The 10,000-nt window shown below is 38.6% G+C and overlaps 1 long non-coding RNA gene across 2 annotated transcripts in view; it reads right to left on the minus strand.

Annotated features, from left to right (window-relative positions):
* LOC135217342 (uncharacterized) overlaps positions 1–10,000 on the minus strand; it is a 222,594-nt gene that overhangs the window by 163,536 nt on the left and 49,058 nt on the right. Inside the window, exon 1 of one of the 2 annotated variants that reach the window (XR_010315109.1) lies at positions 758–1,218. The exons of the other annotated variant lie outside the window; for it this stretch is intronic. This is a non-coding gene — a long non-coding RNA (uncharacterized LOC135217342). Of the gene's footprint in view, positions 1–757; positions 1,219–10,000 lie in introns of those variants that run through there. 2 annotated transcript variants of the gene reach the window in all.

Here is a 10,000-nt window from a genome sequence, read left to right on the forward strand (position 1 = left end):
AATAAACTTATAACATCCACAACCGATAAAAAATAGTTTTAATTGATAGATCCGTGACTACAGGAACACCTTAATTAATCACCCAAAATTAGGTAGACTTTCAAAGTCATAAATGTACAGCTTATATGTTAGAGGTAAAATTTGTCAACTAGCTACCAATATCCTTCAGATTTATTTTTGTGACACGAAAACATAGAAGAGAGAAAAAGGCGGACATAATAATAAAAGTGCCATCGAATGCACATTCAGAATATTTGTGATGACAGAGTACAAAACAAAACAAAATCACGTTTTAATCTCTAACTAGTGCCAATAATTATTGTCTGCACAAGGGAAACACGAAATTTTATTATGGACTTGAATCTAATATAGTTTGCAAGTGCATGATTTGCATGTTTATGAAATAATTCCAAGTATATAGGTAGACGAAAATATTGCCGAAATCAAGTGACAGTCTCGGGAAACCAATTAACGCCAACTTACATGCATTCAACTTCCTTCACCTAAAAGGCCTCTGATATTTCTTGTATCTTGTTTCGATGTCATAAACATTAGACACAGCTGAATTTCTTTACGAAAATGGATCTAAATATTAAATGACAGCAAGGACTGTTGGTGTACTTTTCTTTCGGCAGCATTATTTAAAAACAATGTCCTAGCAATGAGAGAGAGAGAGAGAGAGAGAGAGAGAGAGAGAGAGAGAGAGAGAGAGAGAGAGAGAGAGCTAATTAATTATACTAAAAACTATGTATTTTACCTTAATGATATATTCTGCGGGGCGAGACGATGTATATCACGGAGTATATCACGCCGCATCAACTGTTCTATATCCACTGAAATAAGGAACCGTTCCCAAGTTTCACTTTTGGTTAACAAAATTAATTTAATAACAACTGTATATGAACCATAATTAAAACAAAAAATGACGCGCAACTTAATCGGCGACGCTATCCTTACAAATATATCACAGTTGATTCTCAATTCAAACTACCATGAAAGGATAGAACGTGTGTTTTCATACACACCCAGAACTATACTTATTCACATATGAAAAGCACTGCCATATATTTCCGAGGGAAAGAAATAGCTGCAATTCCGGAGAGCAGGACACGCGCCACTAGTACTGAGTCACCCGACGCCACAGGCACACTGACAGTGTAAACTGAACTGGCTATACGAGTCGCTTGCTCTATCGACTGATGATGATGATGATGATGATGATGATGATGGGGGCTTCGTTGTCGACGTCTCTGTCTGGCTGCCCAGTAACCAAACATGCTCGCTTTCTGCATCCATTCCCTAGCTCCGCCTACTACCTGCTGAGTCCCCCCCCCTACCAACCCCCGCCCCCCCCCTCTCACTCTCTCTCTCTCTACAATAATGCAACTTGAAGCACAAATACAGCAAATATTGACGAAACAAACACGCTCCCATTCACCGACGTGACGTGAATTCGCATGTCCTAGGAAGATTCAAGAGCGGAACGTTCCCTGAAAAATCTCTCGCAATTATTCACGGGTTCGTCTCGTCAGATTAGTAAACCAGCTCTTCTCGATTCCTCTGTCGTATGGCAAGTGACTTCTAGTGTGTTATACTTCCTTGCTCAAATCATAAATAATATATAGTACACACACACACACACACACACATATATATATATATATATATATTATATATCTATATATATATATATAATATAGATACCTAGATATATATATTACTTTGTCACCACACAATTATTCTTTGTTTTAATACAATTGCTACAAGGACTTAATTATAGGATACTTGACAATGAGGACTGTTATTCCTAGAAAGCTTTTTTTAACTTTATATATATATATATATATATATATATATATATATATATATATATATAATGTGTGTGTGTATGTGTGTGTAATTGCAATAACCACAGTGCCCTCTGATCTTCTCGAATTCGTCACTCTTTTTGGATACACTTGTGAGGATGGGTCTATTTCAGTTCGAACAAATGTATCTGAATTCAACAGGTAGTTGTGAGCATGAGCAGCAATACGTAGACTATTATCCTTTTCGTGGTCAGGTTGACATCGTGACCTTCGCTCTGATACTCTGGATCTCTGGATGCGGGTTCACATCGTGCTACAGACATCAAAATTACGTCAAACTCTTGGTCATGGATTGAGGGCTTTGTACCCCGTAGAGGGGTAGTGCCATCAGGTGCGCGGTAGGAGAGAGATGGTCATATATGGAATAGGTGACTATATTAGAAAAGACGAATCCATAATGCCGCTTTGAAAAAAAAAAAATAAAGAAAGAGAAATAAAACTGGCCTCCAAATTTACTAGCCACTGTATTCCATCCACTAGGGTACTTTGAGAGTCGAAATTCCCTTATGAAGGCCAAACGATCTAAGATGACGGGAATCTGAACATGACGTTGCCGCAATCAAACTCAGTTAATTAACAAGAATGTCTGTCCCTCATTTGGTAGTTTATTGTGTGACATTTCCTTTCATGTTGTTTTCAATTGTACAAGAGCACAATTAATTTGATACAGTTACAAGAGACAAAGGCCAACAAAAACTAAAGAAATTCGCAATCCATTTACCTTTCATCCGCCAAAACCGACATCTAGCGCACCTGAGGAGAAAAACAAGACACATTAAGAGCGGATCGATGGATCAGGTAGAAAACACTTTCTGAAAGCCTACCCACGACCGCAGCTGCTGCATTCTGGGACTAAACGACCCGCCACCCGGAAGGAACTTCGAGCTCGTTCACAGAGCGAATTAATCTAGGCGCCAGGAGGTTAGCCAACATTGCAAAGGAAATCCAAAACTACCAGAAAAGAGGGAACGCCTTATGATGAGGGCTACTCATACACACGGCGCTGAAGGTGGCAGATTCAGTAAAACGGAGAATGCAAGCAGAATAAAGAAAATATTTACTTCAAGCAAGGTCGACATTTATTCGTAATCGGACGGGGAGGGGATCAGTGTCGAGAGAGCCAGGAGGAATATATCGGACTGAGGGGAAGCACTGAATCGAAGGAGGGGAGAGGAGGGGAGGGCAGGAGTCAGCCAGAACTGAATGCATTACAGTTAATCTTGACAAAGATGTGGCAGCAGACGTTTGCAGCGACAGGAAGTCAGTCAAAGAGTCAGGAAAGAAGAGGTGTGTAATCGCTGTGGATTGCACTCGTACCAACTGCATACTAGAACAGACGTCACGAAGGTCTCCGGCATCCTGGCGCCGACCCAAGTCATTTTCATTTCAAAACAGGTCAACAGAAAACAACTGCATGGCCACCAGTGTCCGCACAGGAATGAAGAAGCTAAGACATGAAATGATAGGGAACGCAGCACATTTCAAAGTGATAAATGTTAAGAAACGAAGCTAATGAACAGGAAGGTTATGATCAAACATAATTGATTATCAATCATCTCTACCGTCGTCAGTTAAGCTCGTTAATGATTTCAGTGGAGCATTAGTCCGTGTTCACTGCTGCAGACCCCAATGAAAGAGACACTTGGATTAACCTACTCTCTCATTCTAGTCCCTGCTGAACCGGTTACATGTACTAATGTAGTGGCACCTTTCCTTTATCCTCTTAGTACAGAGAACTCTCTCTCTCTCTCTCTCTCTCTCTCTCTCAGAAAAAGGCGTAAATATTTACAATCTCTCTCTCTGCAACAAGCTTTAACGTTTAAACTATTCTCTCTCTCTCTCTCTCTCTCTCTTTAAAAAAATGGCCTATATGTTTAAATTATTTCTCTCTCTCTCTCTCTCTCTCAGAAGAAGAAGGCATAAATTTTCACACTCTCTCTGCATATCTCTTTCTAAAGCAAGATTAAAAAAGAAAAAATAAGAATATCTCTCTCTCTCAGAAGAAGGCATAAATTCTTACACTCTGCCTGTCTCTTTCTAAAGCAAGATTAAAAAAAGAAAAAAATAAGAATATAGATCTATTGGCTTTGTTATGCCTTTTTTTTCAATTAAAGCCCAGCCACCCGGAATACACATCATAAACCCCGGGATGAAACTCTGGCTTTACGGGTTTCCCACCAAGGTCTCCTCCAATCTTGCTAAATTTCACAGAAATCCGTCCAGCCGTTCCGGAGACCCAGATATCGATTTTTGGCGTTCAGCTTATGTAGCAGAGGGAGGGTGGTCGGGCGAGAGACCTAACATATCTGTGGAACAATAACGGTAAAAGATGCAAAAAAGTTAAGTTTATCTTAGTTTTACCAGACCACTGTGGAGCTGATTAACAGCTCTCCTAGGGCTGGCCCGAAGGATTAGATATTTTTTTACGTGGCTAGGAACCAATTGGTCACCTAGCAACGGGACTTACAGCTTACTGTGGGATCCGAACCACACTATATCGAGAAATGAATTTCTATCACCAGAAATAAATTCCTCTGATTCCGCGTTGGCCGAGCCGGGAATCGAACTTCGGACCACCGGATTAGCAGCCGAGCGCGAAAACCACTCGCCCAGCGAGGAACTTGGGAATGGGACCTAACATATCTGTGTAAACAATACCGGTAAAAGATACAACCAAAATACTTAGTTTTTCAGAAAGCTCGATGGGTGCCTTTCGGGGTTTGGTTTCTGAAGCAATGAATTTTAAAGTTACAGCATGCCATTCAAATTAGCCACCAAAATTCAGATTTCCTGTTGCTTAAGTAGGGACTGCTCACAACATTGGAAGAGACGCCGTTTTCTTAATGTGTGGGAATAGCAAGTGGTGTTTAAAGAAGCTGGCTAACTTACTGTCAATTACCTTGATTACAAAATTATCACACAAGTTGCATTTACCTACACGGTTTTGGTTTTCGTGATCGTTTACCTACCCGAAATCAAGAGCTTCAAAAATTAGAATGTTTACACACACATGTATACAATATACATAGTAGTATATGTATATGTATATATATAATATATATATATATATATATATATATATATAATATATATATATATATATATATATATATATATATATATATATAGTATAATTATACAGCAAACGAGCTGAGCTGACGATAACCACGGAGAAGCCACGCCGCCACATACTGGGTCTAAGAAGAAAACTATATACAAAACCTAAATAACGCCCCATTCCCTTGTTACCACATTTTCTCGATCTAGGGCAATGCCATAGCTAAAGCGGACTGAAATCACAGGCTCAAAAGTGACGAAACCCCAGCCACAAGAGACATATGAAGGTCAGGTCAAACAAAGGAAGGGTTGGGGCGTAAGGTAGAAGTAGGAGTCTTTTCTCACTCAGTATAGAAAGCGAGTGTCATCAAAATACGCACAACGCTAGCCATACCTAAAGAGATAGACCGTGGCACTTCTTCAAGAAAATACAATTTGAAGACATATAGCAAATGTATCCAAGATCATAAAAACGCAACGCTTCTTCGCGGGGAACATTTTTCTTCCCTCTTTGTCGTCGAGAATAATACGGGGGATCTCATTCAACATGTTACTGTTGCATAGACTATAGAGTAATGATGTTCAACAAAAACCTGGGCCGGGTCAGTGTTGGATGGTAATTTTCACATCATCAGTGGTGGTTGGTCCAAACCAAAGTCTATTCAATATGGCTGTTATAATGGCACTTGCTTTCTATACTGATTGAGAGAAAAAAAAAAAAAAAAAAAAAAAAAAAAAAAAAAAAAAAAAAAAAAAAAACTGCTTCTGCTTTCATCATAATTTATCAAGTTCCGGAGCAGAGCCCAACGCTCTATACTGTCTACTCCTTCCTTTGTACGCCCTCCATATCTGTCTCTATAATACCACTTTTATGATTTCATCACTTTTTTACCTGTGACCTCCATCATTTCAAGAGCCAATCCTATCTTCGCAATTTTACGTCTGCTACACGACAGGGGGAACTGAACGTAGGAAGTCGACAATTCTTCAGCAGTCTGTGTCAGCTTTGTAATTTTCTGCAAAACTACGGAGGCAAGAGGGCTGCAAACTGGTACGTTGATCATCCACCCTTCAATCATCAAACACATCAAATCGCAGCCCTCTAGTCTCAGTAGTTTTTATCTTAATTTATTTAAGGTTAAAGTTACCCATAATCGTGCGTCTGGCACAACAACAACACAGGCCACCACCGGGCTGTGACTGAAAGTTTCATGGACTGCGGCTTAGAGTTCCATGGGCCGTGGCTGAGAGTTTCATACAATACTTTATAGAGCCAAAGAAACTTCGGCGCATTTACTCTTTTCTTTTATTAATTCCGTTTGTTCTCTATTGGCAGCCCTGTAGTCCTCTTGCAGGTACGTACATACAGATCCCAACCAACGAATCTTATCTTCGCTGATCGTCCGCTGCTGTTCCTGTCACCCTCGCCTTACGACTGTTATGTTATCATTATTGATTTTGTGTTTGTACGTCAACACGAGTAGGGCAGAGCGAGACTCGCTACGAATATACGTTATCTTAGACTCGATCTGCTGGCGGATCTAATCACTTGAGGCGATAGAAAGTCATCAGTTGGATTAAAGTAAAAACGCGGCTGTTGCCCACATAAGGGCGAAGCCAGACCCACATAAATCCATTCCAATAATGCTCCCGAAATCAATAGACATCGTCAGTGCACAGTGGTGCGCATTATCTATTATATAATAATACACTTCAAATCTGTAAAATATTTCTCGAGTTACCTAACTTTTAAGTTATTATGCATTCCTACCACGTAAAGTTCCTCGTTGGACGGGTGGTTTTCGCGCCCGGCTGCCAATCCGGTGGTCCGAAGTTCGATTCGTTGCTCTGCCAACGCGGAGTCAGAGGAATTTATTCCTGGTGATAGAAATTCATTTCTCGTTATAATGTGGTTCGGATCCCACAATAAGCTGTAAGTCCCGTTGCTAGGTGACCAATTGGTTCCTAGCCACGTCAAAATATCTAATCCTTCGGGCCAGCCCCTAGGAGAGCTGTTAATTAGCTCAGTGGTCTGGTAAAACTAAGATATACTTAACTTTTAACTTATATAATGCACATAACAAATATGTAATAATATTATTACAGATGTATATATTGAATAGAAAAATCACGCATCAGTGTTATGTATATAATATAATACCACTGATACGTGATTTGTATTTTTAACTTTACCACAAGAGAAAATTAATTACTGGAGGCGACTTCTGGCTTGTTTCGTCTATATATCTATAAAAATTATGACAGAGAAGTGAAACATAGTGGTAGAAATTTACAATCATATCTAGAGGATCATACACGCAAACAAAATGCAAACCCTTAGAAGCGAAATATTATCACACGTAACAGGTGGAGCCGTATTCTCTCATTAGTATTGAGGTCAACTACTCTACAACACGGTTGATCCGTGTGGGTGGCTTCCCATCTTTTATCCGTGAATGCCAACTACTACCTTTCTTTAAATCTAAACGTTTTTAGTGTTCGTGTCTAATGGATCCAGTTTATTCATGCCTTGACTGATATTCAAATTCTTACAAAAGCTTTCTTTCATTAAACCACTCACTGAAGTTACTTTGCAGTACATTAGAGGAACTGTCTCTTTAGCACTCCCCCAAGTGATTGTATGATTGTTTTCACGTAAAAATATCCATTGTTGATCTGTGTAGGCCTCATCAACTTTTCATGTTATGTTCTCTTCAACGGTGATTTCCCAATTCGACCAATACTGAAGGATGTACTAAACATCCTTCAGTATAATCGGGAGATTTATTTATCAGTGCTTGTTTCGTGGTATGTTTTTTTTTTTTTTTAGGGTTCATTTAACTCCTAAATTCGTGAGTAGATGGAGTTGATGTTTCAAGCTTCTTTGTTGTTATCATGATCGTTAATTTTTTGCTGCTTATGATGCAATTTCTTACACAGAATCGGGACAGTTTAATATCTTGCCTGTATGCATAATTACACTTATCTCATCACTATTGTATTCATGGCCACAAATATGTAATAGTCCTTAATACATGGATGGAAATGTTAACGTCTTAAATTTACTACTTTGACCAGAATATAAACGTACATAGGCAAAATTATTGGTAGGAATTCTGGTCACACTCTGTTTTAACCCACCACTACTGTCGTTTATTAGGCAATCAAAAAAGGGTGGGCTATCATCATTTCTATAGTAAATCACAGTGATAACATTCATATTGGCATAATGTACTTGACAGAAACATAATCGACTTTAGTGTTATATAACAAAGCTTTCGTAAAACCAATTATAGCAGACAAAGCATGCATACACTGGGTCCATTAATTTCAAAAGAAATATAAAAAAATGTATAAATCCTAAGAAAGCTAATTGGTATAGATATCCAGGTTTGTTTTTAAAATATTTGGCCTCTAAGTTCGTTTGTGCCGTCCCTCTAGCATTTATATTTAAAGTGCTACCAGTTTACCACTACATCAGTCCTCAAATTATGTCTTGGATATGAAGAGAAAACCAGTTGAGATCTCAACCTGGTGTTTCATTTTCCTGGTGGTAACGAAGACTGACAATTGCATCCTTCTTTCAACATAAAGAAAAGTTGAACCTTCTTAAGTCATCTGGCGTCTGTTTATGTACCTGGCCTAAATGTGATCTAGGAAAATGTGTGTTTGTGTGCACACACATATACATAGAGGGCTTGTTGGAATCAACTGATATTTTATGGCCAGACAACAATGTCTCATGACTTACTGAATTTGGATACAGAATTTTGTAATGAATATAAAAGGCATCGTAGGTGTAGTGGGAATAGTACTTCCCATTCATAAACTTGTGAAGATATCTAAAAAAATATTACCGTTCCGATAGATATTGCCAGTAAAATATTTCTTCAAGTAGGCGGCCTCTTTGTGGAACTTAGACCACCCAGAAAGGGAAAGGGTTCCGCGGAAAGGAGTAAAAAGCGAGTTTACTTGAAAATCTAAATTAAAACAAGCTCTAAAAATTTGTGCCCAAATCCGAGAAGGTTTTCCTGATAATCGATGTATAAAAACCAGAATTATGACGAGACTTAAAATTTAAAATAGTAAGTTTGTTATCTTTCACGTAGTCAAAGTAAGCTTTTGATTCGGATGGGTCAGACTAGCATACTGTAAAAATAAATCAGCATAATGGTCCATAAGAAATAATGAACCTATATAGGCATGTTAAAAACAATGAGTGTTTCTTGTAATAAACTGACTCATGTCCCATGAATAACATATTTTTATATCAAACCATTGCCTCTTCAATCTTAAAGCATGCATCAAAATGGGGCTCCCTTTGAAAACAAGAATTCCATGTATCACAAGTTTTAGGAGTGGATTAAAAAAATCAAGTGAATCCTTAACGTTTGAGGGAATCCTTAACGTATTTCATTATTTTGCATAGTCTGTTGTTGGAAAGGCATCTCTTAACTTATTACCAGTGAAATGTGAAAACCTGTAAAGGCTTCTGGTACTCATCTTGGAGCATTAGCTTTGGGAGTACTGGCATATGGAAAACCATCAGTTGACCAGGACTACTGGTCAACTGATGTTTTTCCATATACCAGTATTTCCAGAGCTTATTCCCCAAGATCGGCACCATGCCCCTTCACGGATTTGCACAGTTCACTGGTAATAAGTTGAGAGATGCCATTCCAACAACAGACTATGCAAAATAATGAAATACGTTAAGGATTCCCTTGAACGCTAAAGATCCACTTGATATTTTTATCCACTCCTAAAACTGTGGAAAATAATGAACAAATATATATAAAGGATTTACATGATAATTTCATCCATTCCTAGAACTTGCAATTGATGGCCCTTGTTTGCCAAGAGAACCCTATTTTAAACAGGATATAAGATCGACGAGGCGCTGGTGTAATGTAAAAATACATGTTATCTGTGACTGTCAAACTGGGTATGCCATACATGTTATCTATACTGGAACTGCTGCATATATTTCTGCTGATAACCATTTCAGCCAATCTGGAGCAGTCATGGAACACTTATGGCCTTTTATCTTGGGAAGAGTCATATTCTGTACACAG

This window comes from Macrobrachium nipponense, chromosome 7, assembly GCF_015104395.2.
Source record: "Macrobrachium nipponense isolate FS-2020 chromosome 7, ASM1510439v2, whole genome shotgun sequence".
Lineage (NCBI taxonomy): Eukaryota > Metazoa > Arthropoda > Malacostraca > Decapoda > Palaemonidae > Macrobrachium > Macrobrachium nipponense.